Source organism: Ursus maritimus, unplaced genomic scaffold, assembly GCF_017311325.1.
Source record: "Ursus maritimus isolate PB19 unplaced genomic scaffold, ASM1731132v1 scaffold_6, whole genome shotgun sequence".
Lineage (NCBI taxonomy): Eukaryota > Metazoa > Chordata > Mammalia > Carnivora > Ursidae > Ursus > Ursus maritimus.
In genome coordinates, this window is record NW_024426774.1 from 64,377,142 (window position 1) to 64,401,751 (window position 24,610).

General features: G+C 40.1%; 1 protein-coding gene across 9 annotated transcripts in view; it reads right to left on the bottom strand.

Moving 5' to 3' along the window:
• Positions 1-24,610, bottom strand: part of ACYP2 (acylphosphatase 2) — a 255,891-nt gene that overhangs the window by 112,229 nt on the left and 119,052 nt on the right. The gene's annotated exons all lie outside the window — the stretch shown is intronic.

The following is a 24,610-nucleotide window of genomic DNA, read 5'->3' on the forward strand; positions in this document are numbered from 1 at the left end:
GAACTTAACAAAATATTCCAGACTCAAAACAACTACATCCATACAGAATGACAACAGACCGTTAGCCATTACTCTCTTTAGGGAGCTCCTACTCAACTCTCCCCCCACAGGCTTCCTCATGACAGTCTGAAGTACCGTAAATAAAATTACAGACAACACAACATTTATACATCAAATACTTCACTATACAGCTCTGAAAAACAAACCCCTTTCATACATAATCATGATGTTACTATCACACCTAACAAATTTAACACCAATTCCTTAATGTTCTTTAGTTCCCAGGCCATATTCAAATGTCGCCCAATGGTCCCTCAAGTATCTTTCTCAGCTGGTTTATCCAAATCGAGGGAAAAAAAAAGTATATTTTTGACAGAAATCTAGAAAAATATTACAACTATGAAATCTAGAGGGCTATTCCCTCACTTTATTCATTTGAAAATATTTATAATATAATGCCCAAAATAATTAAATCATTACGTTTTTGCACATTTGTCTACATACATGAAAGAGGAGAGAAGTTTCTCGATCATGTTACTGAGTCCTGTCCTGTTCAATATGGTCATCAATTACTTGGACAATGATGTAGAAATAGGTTTATCAAGTTTCTCAGTTGATGAGCTGGGAGAAATAATGGATATGTTGGATAACTGAATTAAGACCCCAAAACGTTCTAAATGTAACAAGGATTGGTGAAATGAGTGGTGATCCATTGGGGATATTTTTATGTTCAGCCAAAGCTGGGAGTGGAAAGACAACAGATATAGTAATGAGGAAGGGACCTAAGCATTGCCATGATCCTTTATCAAGAGGGGCCGCTACCCTTCCCCGCCTGTGAGCTCTCTCAGTCAGCTTTACATTACCGTGGATACCGGGATGGCCAATGTCCAACTAAGAAATGGAACAAAGGGGTGGTATGAAGGGCAGGAGTACAAAAGCCAAACTGCTGCAAAAATCTTGGTGGGTCTGTGGTTCCGGGAGCACTTCAAGGGGAGAAGCAAGGCAGCCCACGTACCTGGCTGCTGAGAAGGTGAGTACTGTTCAGGCATCGACCTCAGGCACTCGGCCTGGCCCACAATCAGAGTCCCTAGTTCAGTTTGGCAGATTTCACAAGGACAGCGGTGTCAGCCAAACTGGAGATGCAGACATGTTGGAGCAATAAAATATCACAGTGTCAGAATGAGTGCCACCTCGGCATACAGAGTGACAAGGGAAGCAGGGGGGTCTCAGTTTCTAAGAAGGGTGAAGTCCTTGACACAGTGCCCAAGACCCTTTGGGGTCAAACGCTCGTCTTGCTTCATCCTGTATACGTATTCTCTGTTCACTTGTCCCTCTTTGCTCGAGTCTTCGAGGGCAGAGACTACGTCCTCATCTTTGTATCCACAGTTCCATCACTCTACCTGACTGCTCTACAGTAGAGACTTCAAGGAGTGAATGCTAACCTACAGGAAACAGGCAATCATCAGTGCATTAGATCATGTATCAAAGATTTTACATAATGCTCTGGACGCTCTCAAGGCAGTATCACAGCCGTATGGAAAATACACTCTTCAGTCTCCTTGGCTGGCTGACCCAACAGCATGACGATAACTGAGGCCGCACCCACATAAAAACAACGATGAGGCACCACCGGTTAAGGCTCCAATTTTGCACATAACTGTCTGAACTAAAACGCACAGCCGCAAACTTAGAAGAGAGTTCGCACTAGTGTGTTCTGGTGTAGGTAAGGCACTGTATTTTCTTCAGTAAGTTAAGCTGGGTGGTTCTGACTCAAAACCCTTGTAAGGGTTCCGGGGATTTTTGGAGAGCTAATCTGCAAATGGCCATTAATTGTCAATAAAGAGCCATCTAGATTTCCTGCCAGAAGAGCTACCTAAGGTCCAAGGGGCATTGGCTTTCCCCTGGGGTAGGATAGGGAGGGAGACTCTTTGGAAGACTAGATCAGAGTGCTTTACTCATACCAAGACGATCCCACCCCCACCCCCCACCCCTCCAGCCTGAGGCACCTGTGAGCAGACTGGACACAGCTTTGTAAACCATCTGATCACAGATAGGGCATGGTGATACTAGGCATTATTTTCAAGGACTGTTGCCTTCCACCTCAAGTTCTGGAGGACTTCTGTTGTCTCTAAAGTGTAAGAGAGAAAGAAGACAGAGAAAGACAGAGAATGTGTGTGTGTGTTATATTAGATTACTTCTCAGGTTCCTTCTAGATTTAAAATTTTAAGATGATTGCTTCCAAAGTACTACCCAACAGCTTGGGAATTTGTGACTGGTAGCATGCAAAACATACTCATGACTGCATGAAGTAAGGCAGAGCACCATAAAGGGAAACAGAAAACCCACAAGATGAATGTGAGTGTAGTAAGATATAAATCTCGAACCATTATAAAGGTAGTATTGCTTAACTCCCCTAGTCTACACAGTGTCTTCAAGATGGGTATGTGGGAAATAAGGCTGTTTGCCACAAAGAGGACCTGAAAAGGATAGACATATAGTCCCAAATGCCCCTAGTTGCCATTTATATGAATTCATCTCAACTTTTTAATCCACTTGTAATTTCAGTTTAAATTGCTCCTTTGCCAAATCTCTTCCTCATATTTCCTGCAGTGTTCTCTCAGGCCTACTGCCAAGGCCACTCAATGCAATCCAACAAGCATTTCTGCCTCCAGTCTTTACCACTTCAACTCATCCTGCACATTTCCTTAATGCCTTCTTTTAAATCCTGATTGGGTCATATATATACATACACACACACACACACACACACTCACTCACTCCCTCCCTGCCACCGCCCCCACCCTGCAAAGCCTTCAATAGCTCATTGGTACAAAAGGAATTCAAGTCAAAACTCCGAAGCCTGGCAGTTAAATCCTTACCAATCAGGCTCCAGCTCATCTTCATCAACGTCCCCAAAACAAGAAGTCTAAACTCTGTGTGGTCTGAACTATTCCTGTTCCCACATGCACTGAAGGTTCACTCCTGAAAGTTACACCTTGGCCCATGCCACTTTGTCTTTTGTGGAGTCCCCTTCTTTCATTCTCCTCTAAATATTCCAATTCTATCCACCCCCAGAGCCCAGACTCCATAGTTTTAACCTCCTCAGCTAATAGGTAATCGTTTAAGGCTCAACCTTTGAGGTTCAACCACACTTCTTTACCATTTTCCAGAAGGTTCCCTATATTGGTAATTAACTTTCACAGGCGTAGTTTTCTTTCCTCGGGTAAATTGTCATCTCCAAGGTCAAGGACTTTAGCTTTTTTCTTTTTGTCTTCTGATTTCCTTAACTGCCCAGTATAATGCTTCACGTGGCAGGTGCTCAATAAATATGGAGCAATGACTGATCCCAACGTTTGTGAACCACTTGTCTTTGGCTTAAATTATTTTGCCCACAAACACCAAACTTCAGAATTGTCTCTCTAGTTTTATCGTGCCACAAATGAATGAGTTTCCTCAATTTAAAAAAAATAACGCAATTCACAAGTGTGCTTGTTGTTTAGCATAGAGGGTCTCAGAGACAGATTCTGGCAAACAATACCTCTTGTAGCATTTAACAAGGGTGAGTCACTTTAAACTAGACAAGTCAGCATTATATTCTAGAAATCTCTTCACATTGTGACTGATACGGGAAAACTCAATGACTTCAGGCATACTAAATCAAAAGTGTATCTTGATAAATCACAGGTGATTCTCATATGTGGGCTTGAGTATAGTCAATATCCTCCCTACTGAAAATTTAATCCATGGATAAGAAAAATGCACATCAGTTGGGAGCTTGTTAGAAATACAGAGTAATAGGCTCCACCTCAAACTTATTCAGTAAGAATTCTGCCTTTAAACAAAATCCTCAAAGAACCAAATATTTGTGCACTGAAATAATTATGTTTAAATGCCCCACTTTTTCATAAAAGCCTCAGAAGTTATAAAGGTTATAATTTCTCAAGGTGATTCGTTTATTTCTACTATGGAAATTTAATAAACAAAATCCCAAGGTGATTTTAAAAGCACTTGCGAACCCGTAAATGAGCACAGCTGATTTCATAGGGGTTTTTGGATGTAGGCATCAAGGAGTATGGAATTTTCAGGGCGCCTGGGTGGCACAGTGGTTAAGCGTCTGCCTTCGGCTCAGGGCGTGATCCTGGCGTTATGGGATCGAGCCCCACATCAGGCTCCTCTGCTGGGAGCCTGCTGCTTCCTCTCCCACTCCCCCTGCTTGTGTTCCCTCTCTCGCTGGCTGTCTCTATCTCTGTCAAATAAATAAATAAAATCTTTAAAAAAAAAAAAAAAAGGAGTATGGAATTTTCTCATCTTTTCAAAATAGCTTATACCACGGGCTCACACAGATTGCTGGACTCTACCCGCAGGCTTTCTGGTCCAGTAGGTCTTAGGTGGGACCCAAGAATAGGCATTTCTAGCAAACTTCCAGGTGATGGCAATGGTGACGCTGCTGGGGCAGGAACTACAACGACTGGGTTGCGCCATCCAAAAACAACATGCCTTCTATCCTGGGAACTTTGCTGCAAGCGTACTCCCAGCAGAAGGGAGAATACTGAGCTAGTTCATAGGGAAGAGAAAAAGAAGTGGCAGCAAAATAATTCATTTTTGTTACAGGAAGGTAGTTGTTAACACGCCTTTGTACACAATGGGGTAAAAACAGCTGAAGAAGTTACTATAGCAACAGCTATGTTCTCCACAAAGTCTTTCTCACCAACAAAAGGAATCCCACCTTACACCAATTCTGTTTCAACACGGAGACTTACCAGAAACAAAAATTTGGGAAACATCCCATTCCTTAAACACTAGGAGAGAACAATACAGATTTAAGATGGATTTGAAAAGGACTCGAGGCCTGGATTTGGATTCTTCGGGCAAGCAATGAAACCAAAGTGTAAGCTTTTATCAATATGGCTTTAAAACAAGAAAAGGAGAGTTGAGAAGTGTTAAAAAAAAAAAAAAAAAGCTTATAAATTTTTCAATGTCTTTTTAAAAAGAATCCCAAATACCTTTTTTTAAACAAAAACTCTGAAAATCATAAATAGAACAATATACATATAAACCAAAGAGCTCCACCTAGAGTTTGAAAACAGGGTCTCATTACTGGAACACAAATGACAAAGCACTATTTACCCGTATCTTACTGATACACTACTTTTCACTGATGTCGAAAAATTTTATAAAACCTTTATAAAAAGGCTAACTTTCTCAAGTGTGAATTAATGTTAACTAAAAGGAGAAAGTAATTTTTTATAATCCTGTCTGTAACCTATTTTTCCCCTCTAATAATTCAGTTTTCTGTGAAGGATTTAAAAACCAGTCTCTTAAAGCAATTTATTTAAAAAGTGGGGATAGTGTTCATCACAGCACAGAGAAGACAGCCTAAAAAATGGTGTGTGGGGCACCTGGCTGGCTCAGTCAGTTAAGCATCTGACTCTTGATTTTGGCTCAGGTCATGAGCTCAGGGTTGTGAGAGCCAGCCTCGTGCTGGGCTCCGCTGTGTGTGGAGCCTCCGTAAGATTCTCTCTCTCCCTCTGCCCCTTCCCACCGTTGGGCACACATGCTCTCGCTTGCGAGGAAAGAGGAGGAAAGGGGGCAAAGAGGGGCAAAGAAAATGACTCTCACCTGAACTTGCTGTAGGACCTTGAGCAAGAGGACTTCCAGCCCTGAGTTTTCTCATCAATAGGGGTTCCACAAGATTAGTTCTCAGCCCTGGCTGCACATTGGAATCCCCGGGGAGCAACAGAGATGAACTGGTGTCTGGTTCCCACCCCCACAGATTTAATTGCTCCAATGTGGGGGCCCAACCTCATTGACATAAAAAAAAAAAGCTGCACAGGTGACTCCAGCGTGCAGATTGGTTGCATCAGACCACATGATCAAGCTCTTGGCCTCAGGTGTCCGCTGCTCGAGGCAGTGGTTCTCACGTGTCAGGTGCTTCAGAGTCACCTGCAGGGCTTGTTACAACAGGCCACTGGACCCGCCCCAGGGATTTTGATTCAGTAGGGCCCACGAATTTCCATTTCTAACAAGCTGCCACCGCTGATGCTGCAGGCCCAGGGTCATACCTGGAGGATTGCTGTGCCAGCAGAGGACTTCAAAAAGACATTCTCCAAATTCCCCAAATAATTGTTCCTCTACCCTAACCAGTTAGATATTGTTAATTAGCCTCCCTGACTCCTCCAATCGCTCCCCCGCCAGTTCCTACACCACACTACCAACACACTTAACATCCAACCCACAAATCCTATTGTTACTCCCTCGCCTAACACTCTTCAGTGACTCCCGGTGCTAATACAGGGAAAGGCCAAATTAACGTGACATTCAAAGCTTTTCGCAGTTTGACCCCAACTACTTTTCTACTCAATTTCCAGTAGTCCCTGTCATCTGCCTTGCTCCAGTCACTTGTCCCCAAACACACAAAGGAGGCTCTTTCGGCTCAATGCCTTTGTACCGAATATTCCTTTCTCCTGGAACGTCCTTATTTTCCCTTTTCTTCCTAACCTGTGTCACCATTCACTGTACCAGGTATTGTGTGAGGCACTGGGAATTTAAGGAAGAACAGGACAATCCCCTCCTGTAAGGGGTCTCGAGGGGTGTGATGGACATTGCTGAACAGTGAACCCAACACGTCTTAATTATCCCTTCTCTCTCACTATATTGTGTGTGTGTATGTGTGTATATATATATATATACATATATATATATTTTTTACTTTCTGTATATTAGGTTTTGAATCTTAAAAAGCCTTCTGGCTGGGGGTGGGGAAAGTGGAGACTGCCGGGGGGCGGGGGGGAACTAACCCATTCTTAGAGATAGCAGAGTTCAGCCTAGAGTACACCTTTAATATGCAAACAAACCAATCCAGAGCCCTACACCTTCTCCATCATACCCGTGCATCCCAGAGCGCAATATTCCTCTCCCTAAACATCCCAGGGCCAGGTACCAGGCAGCTAAAACCCAAAGCCCTCTGCAATTCTTCAAACTACCCAGTCCTCAACTGTTCACCATGCCCTGTCTTGCCTTTCCCTCGGAAATCCTTACACAGGCTCTGGCCAAGCCTTCCCTTTGCTCCCTCCTGATGCTGGGGTTTTCCCCTGTGACCCTGTGTGGCAGGTCATATCCTCCGTCTCAAGGAGCTGACGTATAAAAACTCTTTTCTGAAGCTGCTCTGTCTCCTCTTGTTGGCCACGCCAGACTGACCATCTCATAAAAGAACACAAAACACTTACCTTCGTATCAGGTGCTGGAAAAGCTGATCACAGTTACAGATGGCCAGTGGACAAACAAGAAAGTGTGCCGCAGGCTTCTGGGAAAGTTCGCTTCCAAGACAAAAAAGAATAGGCCCAGAACCATCCCTTCCTTCAGCCTTGAATGTGGGTGAGGCTAGAACCTGGGGCGGTCATTTTATAGCCACGAGGGAAGGCGCCTGAGAATCCTTCCCACCAAACACCTGACTCGGATAATAAGACAACTACCTCCAACATCCCCTGACCTTCAGGGTCCTTTATCTCTGCAAAGAACCAATCCCTGCCTGTTTGAGCCACTTGTTTATCAGGTTTCCTGTTACTTACAGCTGAAAGCCTTCTCTTGGGGTGGAGGTGGGGGAGAGTAAGCAAGTAATCCTTCCTAACAGCTGTAGTAAGTGTCGAGAAGAAATGGAGCATGCGCTGAGAGGGTCTAATGGGACTAATCAGAGAAAAAACTCCAGGCAGAGAGCAGCTTCTGCAAAACTCCTAAGGGTACACGAGCATGGTGTGGCGGAGGGACTAAAAGTCAGTGGGAAGAACAGTGGCACAAGAGGCCAGCAGGGAGGCGCGGCTTGACTGCTCCCCAAGGCAGGAGGGGCTCCCTTGCACCGTGCACCCCCCGTACTCCATTCCCAGGCCCCACCCTGTGCTCAATCCACCTGTTTGCCTCTTTTTCCCCAGTTAGACTGGACTTGTCACAATAACTTCAATCATCTTTGTACCCCCAGCACCTACCAGGGGGACATGGGAAGACACATACTAAATACCGGCTGGATAAAACATTATCATGATAGAACATTTTAACTATTAAAAATTATCCCCCAAAGTCATAATCCAATAAGGGAACTGAATGATTACTATTTTCGAGGCCCCTTTCTGCAAGTAAGTCCCACCACCCACACAGGTACGCCTTCTTCACATGATTGACTGAGATGCTTCTTCCAAGAGGACCTTAATAGGATTAAAATACTAGGTGAACTCTGATAAGCCTAACAGCTCTATAAGTTCCTAATTTTGAGTACTTTCTAAAATCACTAGGATCTTGACTTTAATACCTCAGCAAAAGAGAAACAGAAATAGTTCCATTATGAATCAAAATTGTGTCTGTATTTATTTATTTGTCAGTATTTTTAAAAAGCGAGTTTATGGATGACTTTATTTCCATTTCTTAATTTTTATAATTGTCTTGATTCACTTGAATTACCTAAAGCTATACAACGGTTTACTTAACAAAAGTACATAGAACAAAACTTCCTCATTCATGAGTCCTTAGTTTATTCAGTATTTATCTGAAAAATAATATCTTTTATAATTAAAAGTGAACCACCAATTTACATTTGAAGTGCACATAGCCTTTGTTTGACTCATGTCTAGGAAGCAATACTTCAAAACTATAGGGATATAGGGATAAGTATAGAATGTCAGTTTTGGCGGTGGGGGGAGGGTAGCAGAGAACAGGCTATTATTGGTGAGAATTGCTGGCATAGGATGAAAATAAAAAGTAAACCAATTTCAGGGGCGCCTGGGTGGCACAGCGGTTAAGCGTCTGCCTTCGGCTCAGGGCGTGATCCCGGCGTTATGGGATCGAGCCCCACATCAGGCTCCTCCGCTATGAGCTTGCTTCTTCCTCTCCCACTCCCCCTGCTTGTGTTCCCTCTCTCGCTGGCTGTCTCTATCTCTGTCAAATAAATAAATAAAATCTTAAAAAAAAAAAAAGTAAACCGATTTCAGTTGGTTTTCTCATTTTCAGGTTCCCTACACACATGCACCCTCATTGCCTATAGCAGGCAGATGCTCCCACCGCCCTGCCTGGTACGCAGCTGCTTGTCCCTGCCCCCGCCACACCCCCAGACGCAAGGCACTGGCAGCCTCCTCTACCTGTGCAGCTCTCAGCTCGGATGTCAGCTCCACAGAAACCTCCTCCCTGGCCATCCCATCTGAAGTAGGAACACCACCACCACTCCCTTCACAGCATTTACTACTATCTGAAAATATCTTGTTTACTTATTGTTTGTTTATTGGGGTCTCCCCACACAAGAAATTGAACATCATCTCTGGCTCACTCCTGAATCCCAGCACCTAGAACTACCTGGCACACATAACAAGCCAAATAAATAATTATAGAATAAATGAAAAAAGTAATACATAAATATGGATATTCACTGCAATGAGATTCATAGTAGCCAAAAATTACAACAATATGAGTGTCCAGTAATAGACGAATGATTCCATTACGATTGATCTATACAGTGGAATACTCTGCAGTGATTTAAAAGAACATTTACTGCCATTTACGGCACTGTAACAGTGTTGCGTGGTGACAGACAGTCGTGTAGCTAGTAAGCGCAGAAAAAGGTATAGACTTGCCAAGTCACTATGATGTACACCTGAAACTACTGGAACATTGTATGTCAGCTACACTTTAGTTTTTAAAAAAAGATATCCACAATACACAGTACTGTGAAATGTTTAAAAGTTGCAGAACAGTATGCATAGCATGATCCCATCTTTGTAAATGATAAAGAGATAAATGTAACCATATGCGCATATATCGTTGTGGGTTTTTTATAATAACAGGATTATACCATACGTATTTTTTACATACACACATGTTTTTATACATAAGTAAAAATGTGTAAGGCTATGATCTTAGAAATAGGCAAGGCCTACATCTTTTAGCCCATACAATTCTATAGCATTTGAATTTTTGGAACAACCATGTAAACCTTCTGCAAATTAAAAAAAAAAATTAACACATTTATTTTGTAGTGGGTAGGCTGAAATAGGTTTCAAGCTGCTGGAAAGTTGAGATATCTTTTTAAAAAATATTTTATGCTCACATTTTCACATGTAGGTTAACTTTAAAATATATAACAAACACATTAAAAGTGTATTTATTTATTTTATTTATGTTTTTTAAAGTAATTAACCTCATAACCAAGATGTCTTTCAATAACTGAATGGATAAACCTACAGTGGTACATCCGTATAGTGGAGTAATATTCAGCTATAAAAGGAAATGAGCCAAACCCATAAAATGTACAACACCAAGAGCGAACCCTAAGGTAAACTGCGGACCTTGTGTGGTTACAATGTATCAATGCAGGTTCCTCCTTGGTTAAAAAAAAAAAGGTGCCATTTTGGTGAGTGATAGTGGTAACTGGGGAAGTTGTACATGTGTGGGGGAAGGTGTATATGGGATATCAATTAGGTCTTCTTCTCAATTTTATTATAAACCTAAAACTTCTCTAAAAAAACAAAGTCTTAAAAAAAAGCTTTAAGTCATTGTTTCTGTAACTTTTAAAATCCAATGTATACAATTACCATCTAACCAAAATCTGTTTTTTGAAATAAACTCCAAGGCCACACACACACACACACACACACCCCAAAAGAAGGAACGAACTCCCAGTCCATGAAAAGACGTGGAGGAATCTTAGAGGCATATTTCTAAGTGAAAGTAGCCCATCTGAAAAGGCTGAATACTATAGGATTCCAACCACATGACATTATGGAAAAAGTGAAACTACGGAGACTGTAAAGCCAGGACTGGTTGGCAGGAGTTAGGGAGATGGAGGAAAGAATAAATAGGTGGAACACGGGATTTTTAGGGCAGTAGAACTATTCTGTATGATATTATAATGGTGGATATGTGTCATTATGATTTGTCAAAACCCACAAAATATACAATACAAAGAAGGAAAACCACTATAACCTATGGGCTTTAGTCAATAACAGTGTATCAATATGGGCTCATCAATTGTAACAGACGTGCTACACTAATGTATGATGTTCATAACATAAAGGAAACAGGGTGGGGATAGGGTGGGGGCAGATATGAGGGAGTGGGTGGGAACTCTACTTTCTGTACTTAATTTTTCTGTAATCCTAAAATTTCTCTTAAAAATAAAGTCTATTAATTTTTTAAAAATTAATTAGTGCTGCATTATGCATTTCTTAAATTTGATTATCTTACTAAATTCACATTCTAAAATGTAAACTTTAAAGCAAAAACCATGAATTTAAGTAGTTTTAATAAAGATGTTATAGTCCAAAGGAAAATAAACAACTTAGTATTTGAGGTCTAAAAGCTGATGTGAGAACTCCAAGTCCACTGTAGATATTTTTTATGTTTCTAATTTCCCATTGGAATGATTCATATCCATCAGGTCACATTAAAATTTTTTCCAAAATTACATCCCCTCAATGAATTTGTGTCCTGAAAAACGTCCAAGTCTTCTGTATTTCAAGAGAACATCCAATGGAAAACATACACACACACCCCCACACTCATACAGAACGTCCAAAGAAACTTTCTTAATAATCCCATGTTTTTGTATGAAAAACACTGATGAATAAGGCATAAAAATATTTGCTAAAGGCCTTGACATTCTCAGATGAAAAAGTTAGGAAAAACTAGCAATTCCGATTACACAGAAATTCATGCCAATGAGGGTCTGCCAGAGAAAAGGTATTTTTAAAAATTTTAAATAACTTTGAATTTGACACTACCTAATTGTTTACAAAATCCACTGCTTCATTCCAATCCACTACTGTAACAGATGGAAGTTCAAAACAATGACATTTCATAGTTAGAGCAGAAGGCTGTTGAAATTCACATCTCACACAAATGGTAATATCCGAGGAAGAGATAAACACAAGGATATTGGTGAATACACCTCTATTCTACTTCTAACTCTTAAACTAAGAACCCGTTTTAAGTCCATGTAGACTCTCAACTCCGTAGAGAACCACAGAAGCTTAGTTGGACAGGACCTAGGTCACCTACACTAACTTACCATCCAGTGAGTTGGATCACCTACAACACCCTTGACTTGTCTGCCGTCTACACACGGGCTGGCAGACTCTTTCTGGGGACAGACAGTGAATATTTGAGGTTTTGCGGTCATCCGGTGTCTGTTCCGATTGCTAAGTCTGCCAAGGTAACACAAAAGCAACAGCAGACAAAACATGAATGGGCATGGCTGTGCTCCCATAAACCTTTATTTACGAAACAGGCAGTGGGCCAAATCTGGCCCAAAGGCTATAGTATGCCCATCCCTCCTGTAGACCACTTCTAGTCATGGCTAAAATTCCATCAGACATATTAGATGCCTTTATGGGAAAATTCTTTGTCAAGGTGAACTGAAATAAACAAATTCACCATTGCTATACCCAAAATTATCACCTTCTGGAAAAACAGAGAACATTTATCTTTACCCATATACCAGCCCTTCAAATACTTGAAGTAAACGAGCATGATTCCCCCAAGTATTCTTTTCTCCAGTCTAAATATCCTCAGGGCCTTCAACCATTCTCCGTATTGTGATAGTTCTCCAGACCACATATCTGTTGCTCACCGTCTAGAGTACATACTCCAGCCCATCAATGACGCTTTCAAGTGCAGAGTACAGATACAGGACATACGGTTTTAAAAATATGTACCAATCAAGATGTAATTTTAATTTTAGAATTTGGCTCAATGGCTCCAAATGCAAATGTTTTTCAGTTTTTTTGTGTTTTGAGGGTGGTGGTTGTTTTTTTTTTTTTTTACAGAATTACCATTCAGTTTCTAAGAAAAATGTATTTTATATAGATTTAGTCAAAAGTTTATACCCAGAATCCTAACTCTATACATTAATTTTAAATGATTACCAAGAAATAGAAAATATTTTTGTTGAATTTGGGGGGCGGAGGGGGGAAGTAGATTTACTAACACAATAGACTCAAATGGTTTCTACACATCAAAAAATGTTGGCAGATCTTGCCGCCACAATTGGAATCATATAGTGCAATTTGCAGAAGAAAGCCATCAGTCATTTCCTCCGAGCAAATGAAACACAGAAGGGGAAGGAAGCACACGGCTCTGCAGCGTGTCCTGGGATGCTGCCGGCTCCTCTGCAAGAACGGAGCAGAGCTGCACAGTCCTGGCCAGGCCACCTCGAAATGACGGTCCCTGCTGAATGCCACTTTTCAATAACTTAGGAAGAAACCACACCCATGTTTCTACAGACAATTTAATTCTGATTTTTGATGTCAGCATTCTTAAGTAAAGTTTTTGAATAACTGGAAGAAAATAAGGCCTATTTATTTAACTATAAACATACCACGTTTAGTCAACCTTACCACCTATTTCTATAATTTCTCTCAACTGTGGCTTAATTTTTTGGTAATTCAGTACTTTAAACGATACATTGCACAAAGGAGACGCTAGAAGAATAAATTCACGCTCCAGAATCTAAACATGTTTATTTGTAGTGACGTCCCAATTTATCATGTTGGCTAACCTTGATTTGCATTCTCTGATGTGTGCTTCCCACTTGCTTGTCATCACAAAAGCTCTCCCTGGATAATCCCATCCATGAACAGAACTTCAAATGCTACCCACATAGTGATGACAACCAAATTTATTTCTCTAGCCCAGTTTCTCTGCAGGGATGACCCATATATCCAAGAGCCTAGTGGCATTTCCACCTGGCCGGTCCAACTGCCACTAAAACACGTGCAAAGATGGGGCACCATGGACCACATAACAATAGCAACGGTTTATTTATGACTGATTCTGTGCCAGGCTCTGTGCTAAGTGTTTTATGGGGATTTGCTCACTGCATCTTCACTGTGCAAGTAAACACAGCATGTTTATCTCCTTTTACCTGAAACCCCATTAAGATGATAGCATCAAAATACAAAAAAATGTAGCAGACATTGTTCACGGCTTACCTACCACCCATTATCCTTCCCTTCCTCCTGGCCAAGAGAACACCAATTTTGTTCAGGGAACCAATACGCCAAACCCATTTCCCAGTCTTCTTTGTAGCAAGGAGTATTTATATGACCACATGTGAGCCCGTGGAACACTCGCAGATGTCTGTTTGGGCAAGTAGGGGGAAAGCAACACAACCATTATCCCTTCTTGCCTTCTTCAGGCCTTAATTACGGATATTCTGTGCAGCTGCACTTTCCCTTTAGGCTGAGAGAATCACAGAGATGTTGACCCTGATATCACTGAGCTGCCGAACCAAGGACAGTAACCATCGACCCCCCGACTTCTTGTTACTGAGAAAAATGAACCCGTTTGTTTTATACTCTAAGTTTTTCTAGTAACTTGCAGCTGCAAATAGTTCCAGCTGATACAGAACTATAACCTAAGCAAGAGATTTCAATAAATTCAAAGGAAAGCAGATGTAGGATAAGTCACTACACAGAAGAACAAAAGCCGCTTCAGCCTAAGTGCCTCAGAGCTAAGCTCAGCCAGTCAGCTTTCCTCCTGCCTCCACCACGGGAGACTTCGCATCTGGAGGCACCAGGAGAAACAGGAGACGAGACCTACAGATTTAACATTTTGGAGGTTTGCCAACAAAAAGGCCATCTCTCCCCGAATCACCACCATTCCTCCAGCCAACAGTTTATAATTACATGTTGGAAATTTTCCTTAAAAGTCTGTTTATTCTTGGCTGTCTGTTCATATTTATGAGGCAGTTACTGAAAATATGATTGTAAGGGAAGTATAACAAGCAGAGAAGCAAAACAAGCAAACAAAAAAACAAGGAAAGGCAAGGAAGGGTGGGAGAAAAAAGAAGGAACTTAGAGGAAACAGAAACAATGCAAAAAGCAGAAGATAACAAAACAGACACACACACACACACACACACACACACACTACCCTCAGGGAGATCTGAAGAAAACAAGAACAGGATGCTATGAAGCAGAAACAAAATTCATCAGAAAGTTGGAAGACAAAAGTGAGACAATTTCCACGTAACAAAGTTTGGAAACTAGGTGAGAAAAAAATGAAAATTAGAGCATCAGGCCCACACACAAGTTTCCAAAGAGGAGAATGGGCAAGAAATCGTCAGAGACAATTCTCCTCCTCCTCCGAGAGACCAGCACTTAAAGTGAAATTAAAGCAAACACAAAGACAGATGACTGTGAAAAAGCTCTCTGAGAGGAAAAAACATAATTTCCACTCCTTTGTGTGAGAATGACATCAGATCTCTTGACAGCAGCACAAAAAGTCATGGAGCTATGCCCTCAAAATTCTGAGTGGGCAATGATCTGGGGGCATAGAATTTCTTTTTAAAGATTTATTTATTTGCGAGAGAGAACACGTGCACAAGCAGAGGGAGGGGCAGAGGGAGAGGGAGAGAGAGTCTCCAGCAGACTCCCCGCTGAATGTGGAGCCCAGCACGGGGCTCGATCTCACGACCCTGAGACCATGACCTGAGGGGAAATCAAGAGTTGGTGCTTGTAACTTGAACAATCAATCAAGTATGAGGGCAAACGAAGGCAGACAAGGGTACAAACTTTTTGTCTCTCCCATACCTTTCCTGGGGAAGCTTAGGGAGAATTATGCTTCAGCAAAACAAAGAAATAAACCAAAGACGATGAAAATATGATTGAGGAAACAGGAACCCATTTCACAGGAAAGGGATAAACGGAAGCATCAGAATGACAGCTGTCCAGCAGGCAGAGACCCACCGTGGGAAGAAGACAAGTCTCGGGGAGGCGCAACAGACAACGCACTTTGACATTTGGAGATAGATCTGCTGTGGGTTTAGAAAAATATATTGACAGGCGCATAGAGTTTCTGTTAAAGAAAAACAGTCAAAATTTCAGACTGATAAATGTGAAATTGCCGTTCTGTACCTCAAAATGTTGTCAAACGTTGGCAGTTTCACATTATTCAACCTAATTTACAGGTGCATAATACGATGCGGGAAATTGGCTTTAAATACTCTAACAATGAGAAAAGCAAAAGAAAAGTTGGAGGACTATGTAGAATAAGAATGCCAGAAACTGGGACACCTGGGTGGCTCAGTCGGTTAAGCGTCTGCCTTCAGCTCAGGTTATGATCCCAGGGTGCTGGGATCAAGTCCCCCATGGGGCTCCTTGCTCAGCAGGGAGCCTGCTTCTCCCTCTGCCTGCTGCTCCCCCTGCTTATGCTCACTCACTCTCTCTGACAAATAAATAAAATCTTTTTTTTAGAAAAAGAAATTGTTACTGAAGCTGGGTAATAGACACGTGGGGTTCGTTGTCCCATTCTCTCTATTCGTGGATAGGTTTGAGAATTCCGTAATAAAAAGCAGTAAAAAAAGAAAATCATGGCAACACCAAAATGTGCAAAATCTCATTAATTTTTCAGACAGCTGGAGGAAGTTCCACTTAGCAATACTCAGATGAAGTCCAGTTAAAGAACCACTGGACACAGAAAAAAAGTCAGTGAAAGAGCCCATCCACACTAGCCCTTCACTCGCAGCGGGGCGGGAAACCTCAGAGATGCCTCACATCCCCACTCCGTCCCTTCCTTTCCGCACTGACCCCACTGATTCCCGGAGGCACTGTGCAACACAGCAGTGCTCCCGAAAGCTGTCACAATTCCTTAGACCCGCGACTGAATAAGACAGCCGTTTCTCACTGCCCGTCAATTTCCTTCCAGCACATTTCTCATTTTGTCCTAAGTAGGCTGCAGCCTTCCTCATCGTAGGCACACCTTGCAGATCCCCACAAGCCCTGCTTCTGCTCCTTGTAGATGGCAACGGCCAGCCCCGTGCACCTCACTTCATGCCTGCCCCGCACGTGCGCCCAGAGAACTAAGTATTAGTGGGGAAAATCACCCAAACCGACTGACAGGCTTACTGTTGTATTTATTATCGCAAACTGTAAACTGGCCGTTTTCCTACGGTTGCCATTTTACATGCGGCAAAATTCCTCTAAAGAAGCGAAGTGTAAAACCGACAGCCGAACAAAACAATGGCTGCTAGACTCTGTAAGGGTATCCACAGAGTACAGAAAAGAGTAACTGTCACGTTAGACTTCTGTATGCAACAACGACATTTCTCAAGAATGAAGGTAAAATAAAAACACGTAGAGAGAAACAAAAACCGAGGTGCACATCACCAACAGCCCAAATGAAGGAAAACACCAAAGAACAATCTTTTGGCAGAAAGGAAATATTACCACACAGAAGCCTAGAGAAGTAGGAAGGGGGGAAAAAAACAACAAAAATGGCAAATACACAGAAGACCCCCCGAAATATTGCTTTTAGAAATAATTTCTTATGAGCTTTAAAATAGATCTTTGAAATTAGCATCTAAATAAATAGTGAGGTAAATGGACTTAAAGGGCACTGTAGATCTCACATTGTTAGGGAAGAGAGTAAAGACATCAATTAATATCAAAGTGTGACCAGTTATGGTTGTGTGTTGTACCTGTAGGAAAATATTAGTAAAAGAAACAAAAGAATATACAACTTCTAACCTAACAGAGAAAAAAAATGGAATAATAAAAAACAGTCAATTTAAATGAAGGCTAGACAGAAGAAAAGGAAAGCAAAACTAATAAAAACAAGGGGGAAAAACATAGTAAGATATAAATTTAATTCTAAATGTGAGTAATTCCATTAAGCTTAAATGGATAAATACGTTAATTTAAAAACAAAGGTTATGTGTCTGCATAAAGAAACAAAACCCAACTATATGCTGCTTGCAAGGGACACATATAAAACATAATGAGATACACTTGGAACTAATATAATATTGTCCATCAACTACTTCAATAAAAACAAGCAAAACCACACAACGAGAAAGAAACATTGAAAATAATACAATGAAAAAAAGATATTCTCTAGGAACACAGAGAGAAAATGTGTATAACCATTAATATCAGATAAAGTAACTTTAAGGCAAAAAACATTATTAAAGACAGAGAGGGACACTGGATATTTAAAAAAACATATACCCAGAAGACCACTGGTTATTATTCAAAGAGGAATTAAAAATGAAATTACAAATAGCCTGAAAGCAATGAAAAGAACACTTTTACCAAAATCTATGGAACAATCCAAAAGCTGTATTCAGGATGAAATGCCTAATCACCTTCATTATTAACTTTTTAAAAAGACTAAAACTAAAGGAAACTACAGTTCATGTTGAAGACTTAGAGAAGGATCAAAAAGAAATAAAGAGGGAATTAGTAAAGATGAAGGTTGAAATTAATGAACAGAAAACCAAAAACAGGAGGCGAGAATAAATTACATAAGATTAGGAATTTTCAAAAGATATATAACCGCAGATACAAAAGAGACTTCTAAAATATAGAATCCAGAGGCACCTGGGTGGCTCAGTTAAGCATCTGACCTTTGATTTCGGCTCAAGTCATGATCTCAGGGTCATGAGATCGGGCCCCACATCGGGCTCCATCCTGGGTGCGGAGCCTGCTGAGGATTCTCTCTCTCCCTCTCCCTTTGCCCCTCCTTCTGCTCTTGCACACCCCCACTTTCTCGCCCCTTCTCTCAAATAAATAAATAATAAAATTCATAGCAAGAAATTTGAAAACCTAGAAAAACTGGATAATTTCCTAAGAAAACATAAATGGGGGCACCTCAGTCGGTTAAGTGTCTACCTTCAGCTCAGGTCATGATCCCAGGGTCCCAGGATCCAGTCCTGCATCAGGCTCCCTGCTCCAAGGGGAGCCTGCTTCTCCCTCTGCCTCTGCCTCTCTCTGTCTTTCATGAATAAAATAAAAATAAAATTAAAAAAAAATACATGAATCTGGGAACAAGTAGCAAACTCAAACACACCAAATACAATAGACTAGATTGGAAAGGTGGGCAGTAGCCCAGCATTGAAAAGGCACCAGGACCAAGTGATTTCATAACTTGTTTGAGCTAACTTAATAACAGTAATTCCAATATTATTTAACTTATTCTAGAATGAAGGAAAGGATGGAAAACTTCCTAATATATTTTATGAAGCCAGCAAAACTTTAACACTAAACCTGATATAGTAAAAAAAGAAAGAAAAGAAAAAAGAAAAAAAGGAAGCCATAACCCCAATTATAAATATAGACACGAAAATTCTAAATAAAATATTAGTAATATTCAGCAATAATTCAAAGGAATAACACTCTGCAACCAATAAGAGCTTAATTCAAGGAACGCAAGAGTGAAATTCAATGTGGTAAAGTATATTTAACAAAAATCAACAGCAAACTCTTGTACTTGATGAAACAAAACCACTTCAAATGCAATCAGACAGGATGCCCACTACTGCTATTATTCAACATTGTCTTGACGGGTCTGGCAAATGAAATAAACACTAAAAAAAGATACAGTATTTTTGCTAATTACATATTTTTGCACTTACAAAATCCAGTAACTATAGTTTACCGAAAAAAAAAAACCTTAGTAGAATTAATGAGAACATTTGATAAGGTAAGTCTGATGTAAGATAGGTACACAAAAGTCATTGGCTTTCCCTATTCTAGCATAAGCACACAGAAATAGAAATGGGAAAAATATTCCACACACAATTGTGAAAAAGGCAATAAAATATTGTTATGGAATGAATGTGTCCCCCCATTCATATGTTGATGGCTCATCCCCAGTGTGATGGTATTAGGAGGTGGGGCTTTGGGGAGGTAATTAGGTCATGAGGGTGGAGCCCTCATGAATGGGACTGGTGTCCCTGTAACAAGAGGCCAGAGAGCTAGTTAGCTCTCTTTCTGCCACATAAGGGTAGAATGAGAAGTTGGTAGTCTGCAGCCTAGCAGAGGACTCTCACCAGAGGACCATGCTGGCATTCTCGTCTCAGATTCCCAGCCTCCAGAACTGTGAGAAATAAATTGTCGTTGTTTATAAACCACCCGGATTATGGGACTTTGTCAAAGCAACCCAAACCGACGGAGACAAAGACGTAGGAATAAAGTCAGCAAGGAAAGCACAAAATCTATATGATGATAATCATAAAATCATATTGAAGGATAAATTTAAAAATCTGAGCAAATGAAAAGACATCCATATTTTTTAGATGGGAAGATACAGTATCAATTCTCTTAATATCATAAAAGCATGGAATTCAATAGCAAGTAAAATATGGGTTCCTAAAAGAGAAAAGGAACATTAAGTAAACGCTGAAGAAATCTGAAAAAACTATGGACTTTAGTTAATACTAAAGCATCAATACTGGTTCATTAATTGTAACATATGTATCATACTAATGTAAAATGTTAATAGGGCAAAGTGAGTGAGAAGTATATGGGAACTCTTAGTAAACTGTCACAACTTTTCCGTAAATCTAAAACTGTTCTAAAAAATAAAGTTCTTGGGTGTTTTTAAGATTTTATTTTTTTTATATTTATTTATTTTAGAGAGCAAGAGAGAGACAGCAAGAGGCAAAGGGGCAAAAGGAGAGGGAGAGAGAATCTCAAGCAGACTCCCTGCTGAGTGGGGAGCCCAGTGCAGGACCAGATCCCAGGACTCTGAGATCATGACCCAAGCTGAAACCAAGAGTCGGACGCTTACCCGACTGCACCACCCAAGCGCCCTAAGATTTATTTTTTAAGTAATATCTACACCCAGTGTGTGACTCAAACTCATAACCCCCAGATTGAGCATCTCATGGTCTACCCACTGAGCCTGCCAGGCACCCCTAAAGTTTATTTTAAAAAGCATTATTTGTAAGGCAATCGGGGAAGTTTAAAAAAAAAAAAAAAACAGATATAATTCCTTGGGGCGCCTGGATGGCTCAGTTGGTTAAGCATCTGACTCTTGATTTCGGCTCAGATCATGAGATCAAGCCCTGCATCAAGCTCTGCACTCAGCCTGGAGTCTGTTTAAGAGTCTCTCTCCCTCTGCCCCTCCCCCCATGGCAAGTGCACGCTCTCTCTCTCTTCCTCTCTATCTCTCTAAAATAAATAAATAAATCTTTAAATACATAAATAATAAAAATAAAAACCAGATATAATTCCAATTAAACGGATGAGTATCTTAAAATTTAGAGAGAATATAAATGCCCAAGGAAGCAAATAAATGAATGAAAAAAATAGTGAAGGGAAATATCCTATAAAGACACTGTAATTAAATCAATATAAATAGGTCTAGTAGGGGACCAGAAGAGAGAACCAAGGAATAAAATCCAGTTTAGATGCTATTTCAATATGTGATCAAATGTATTTCAATTGGTGGCGAAAGACTGATTACTTAGTAATAGTGCTGGCACAACAGGCTATCCATCTGGTAGAAAATAGTCCCCAATCCCATATCATAAATAAAAAACAAATTCCGGATGGAATAAATGCTTAATATAATAAATAAAGCATCGAAAAGTTAGAACAACACTTACAATCTGTTTCTTAACCAGAAAGAAAAGATCACCACATTTGAGTTTATAAAAATTAAAACAATCTATGTTGCAAACGCAATAATAAACAAACAAAACTATTGAATAAGCAAAGGATAGATTTGGGGAAATACTTGCAAAAGAGATAACACATAATGAGTTAGTAATCATTACCAATATAAAAAGAGCTCTTAAAAATTGGCAAGAGACAAGCAGTCCCATAGAAAAATGGGGAAAGGATGTGAAAGGGAGTTAGTTCATGAGAACAAATCCACACAGCCACGAGCATGAAGATGCTCAAAATAACCAGTAATTAGAGAAATGCAAATTATAGGGAAAAAATAATACATCACTCTACACCCAATCAGATGGAAGAAAAATTGAGAGCAATAATACCAACTGCCCACAGGATGAAGAGAAAAAAAATGTAAATTGTTTACAGCTGTTTTGAAAGGGAGTCTGACAAATACTTTTTAAATTAATAGTACACAGACATGTCAACCAACCAACCACACTTCTGGGAACCTATCTCCCAAAAATAAAATCACCACTAAAATATTTATTCTGGCATTGCTCTTACTGGAAAAAAAAAAAGAGAGAGAGAGAAACAAAATGAGTTCTCAGCAATAAGATAATGAATAATGGTGCAGTAATCCTGTGGAATATTAAGCAGCTATTAAAAAAAATGATTAAGCTCTACCATGGATGACTTGGATGGGTTTTCCTGGATGTATTCTTGTTTTATTTTGTTTTCTAATTCCAGTATAATTAATATACAGTGTTCTATTAGTTTCAGGTGTACAATATAGTGATTCAGCAATTCTATACATTACCTAGTGCCTGTCATGGTAAGTGTACCCTTAGTCCCCTTCACCTACCTCCCCTCTGGTAACCATCTGTTTGCTCTCTATAGTTAAGAGTCTGCTTTCTGGTTTGTCTGTTTTTAGTTTGTTCATTTGTTTTGTTTCTTAAATTTGACACATGAGTGAAATCATATGTTTGTCTTTCTCTGACTAATTTCACTTAGCATTATACTCTCTTGGTCCATCCATGTTGTTGCAAATGGCAAGATTTCATTCTTCTTTATGGCTGAGTAATATTCTATTGTATATATATAACATCCTCTTTATTCATTCATCTATGGATGGACACGTGGGCTGCTTCCATAATGTGGCTATTGTAAATAATGTTGGTATAAACTTAGGGCTGTATATATCTTTTTGAATTTGTGTTTTCATTTTCTTTGGGTAAATGTCCAGTAGTGAAATTACTGGATCATATGGTAGTTCTAATTTTAGTTTTTATGAACCTCAGTACTGTCGACAGTGGCTGCACCAGTTTGCACAAGGGTTCTTTTTTTCTCCACATACTCGCCCAGTTGCTGTTTCTTGTGTTTTTTATTTCCGCCATTCTGACAGGTGGGAGGTGGTATCTCAGTGTGGTTTTGATCTGCATTTCCCTGATGATAAGTGATGTTGAGCATCTTTTCATGTGTCTGTTGTCCATCTGGAAGTCTTCTTTGGAGAAATGTCTATTCATGTCTTCTGCTCATTTTCTAATTGGGTTATTTGTTTCCTGGATATATTTTTGAATCATAAAAGTGAGATGCAGAGACGTGTGTAACCATGATCCCATTTTTAAAAAGTAAATACCAATCACAACCCAAAACTGTATGTGCACCCAAGTGTGTGTGTGTGCATGTGTGTGTGTGCGTGTGCGCATGTGGGAAGGTGAGTATGGAAACAACCATGGGAGGAAGACGACCCAGTTGCTAACATATATTACCAGTAGTACTGGGAAGGAAGGGGGGTGCAGGGGTTAAAAAGAAAAAATGGGCAGAATGTATATGATATGATTACATTTATGTGAAGGATATTAATCAAAAACCTGCTACAACATGGATTAGGATACAACATGATGGGCATAAGCATCTATCCTCTCATGTAGTCCCCATTCCCATACTTCATGGTCATTTGGCACTTCATCATCCACTGAACTACTTAGCTCTGTACAATACAAGTCTCATAATCTTTTCTGCATTTTGTGGTAATCCTACTGAAAATTATTGTTTTTCATTAAACGTTACCGTACATTTTATGGAATTGAACTTTTAGACCCCACTTTCCAAGTTGGGTATAGTTTTATACACAAAGTATGTACTTATACATAAAGAAATTAGAAAAAATAAGGCATTAGTGGTTATATATTTACTGATTGATGAATGTCTATAAAAGAAAAAACTAGTTACTGAAAAATATGCGTAATGTAGTCTATTTTGGTAAAAACAAGCCAAACCCTAACTATAAATGCTTATGTACTTTTAAGTGAAAGAGAAAGCTTCGGAAAATCTTCACAAGGCCACAGGCCCGGGTTCCATCAGGGGGAGAGAAGCAGAGGGGAAGGGGCAGATTACTAGCTTTGCTTTTTAACCTCTCAGCATCTTATTACTTCACTTATTAGAATAAGCAAAAAAGTATTACTTTTGAAATCTGAGAACATTAAAGAGTGAAAACAAAGATACACTGCAAACAATAAAATAAACTGGATATGACTTAGCACTTACGTCATAAGATCTGTTGTGAAGATTATATGAGATAAACTATGTGAAGTGTGTAGCATATTGCCCAATGCTGTAAATACTCAGTAAATGTTAGCTATTTTTTTAATTAAAAAAAATACTACGGAGAACAGTGGAATTTATGAAACTGAAAAGATAAGGCTTTTGAATACAACAGGGCACTTTTTTCCTTCCTACTGAATCTGGTCTCCTTTGGAATGCAAGAACTCATTATGGTAACCATACAACTCATGAAACACACTTTTATCTACAGTAAAAATAAAATTACAATTAGATAAATAAGATACTTAATAAAAAGATGAGGGCAGCCTTTTCGTCTTGAAGTCTACTTTAAGAACTTCAAGAACCAGGATTTCGGCTCAGGTCATAATCTCAGGGTTGTGAGATTGAGCCCCATGTTGGACTCCGCACTGGGTGTGGAGCCTGCTTGAGACTCTCTCTCTCCCTGTCCCTCTGCTCCTTCCCTGTCCCCCCACTTGCACATGCTCACACATTCTCTCTCAAAAAAAAACTTCAAGAACCATCCAAAGGCACTATGCTTCTTCACAACCACTTTGGATGAGACATATGTGGGATCAAGATGTTTCCCTCATGGTAGAAGAGACAAAACACAATTCAAATAGATTGGAGAGTGACACCATTGCTCTTTTGGAGGACCTGCCCAAGTGGGA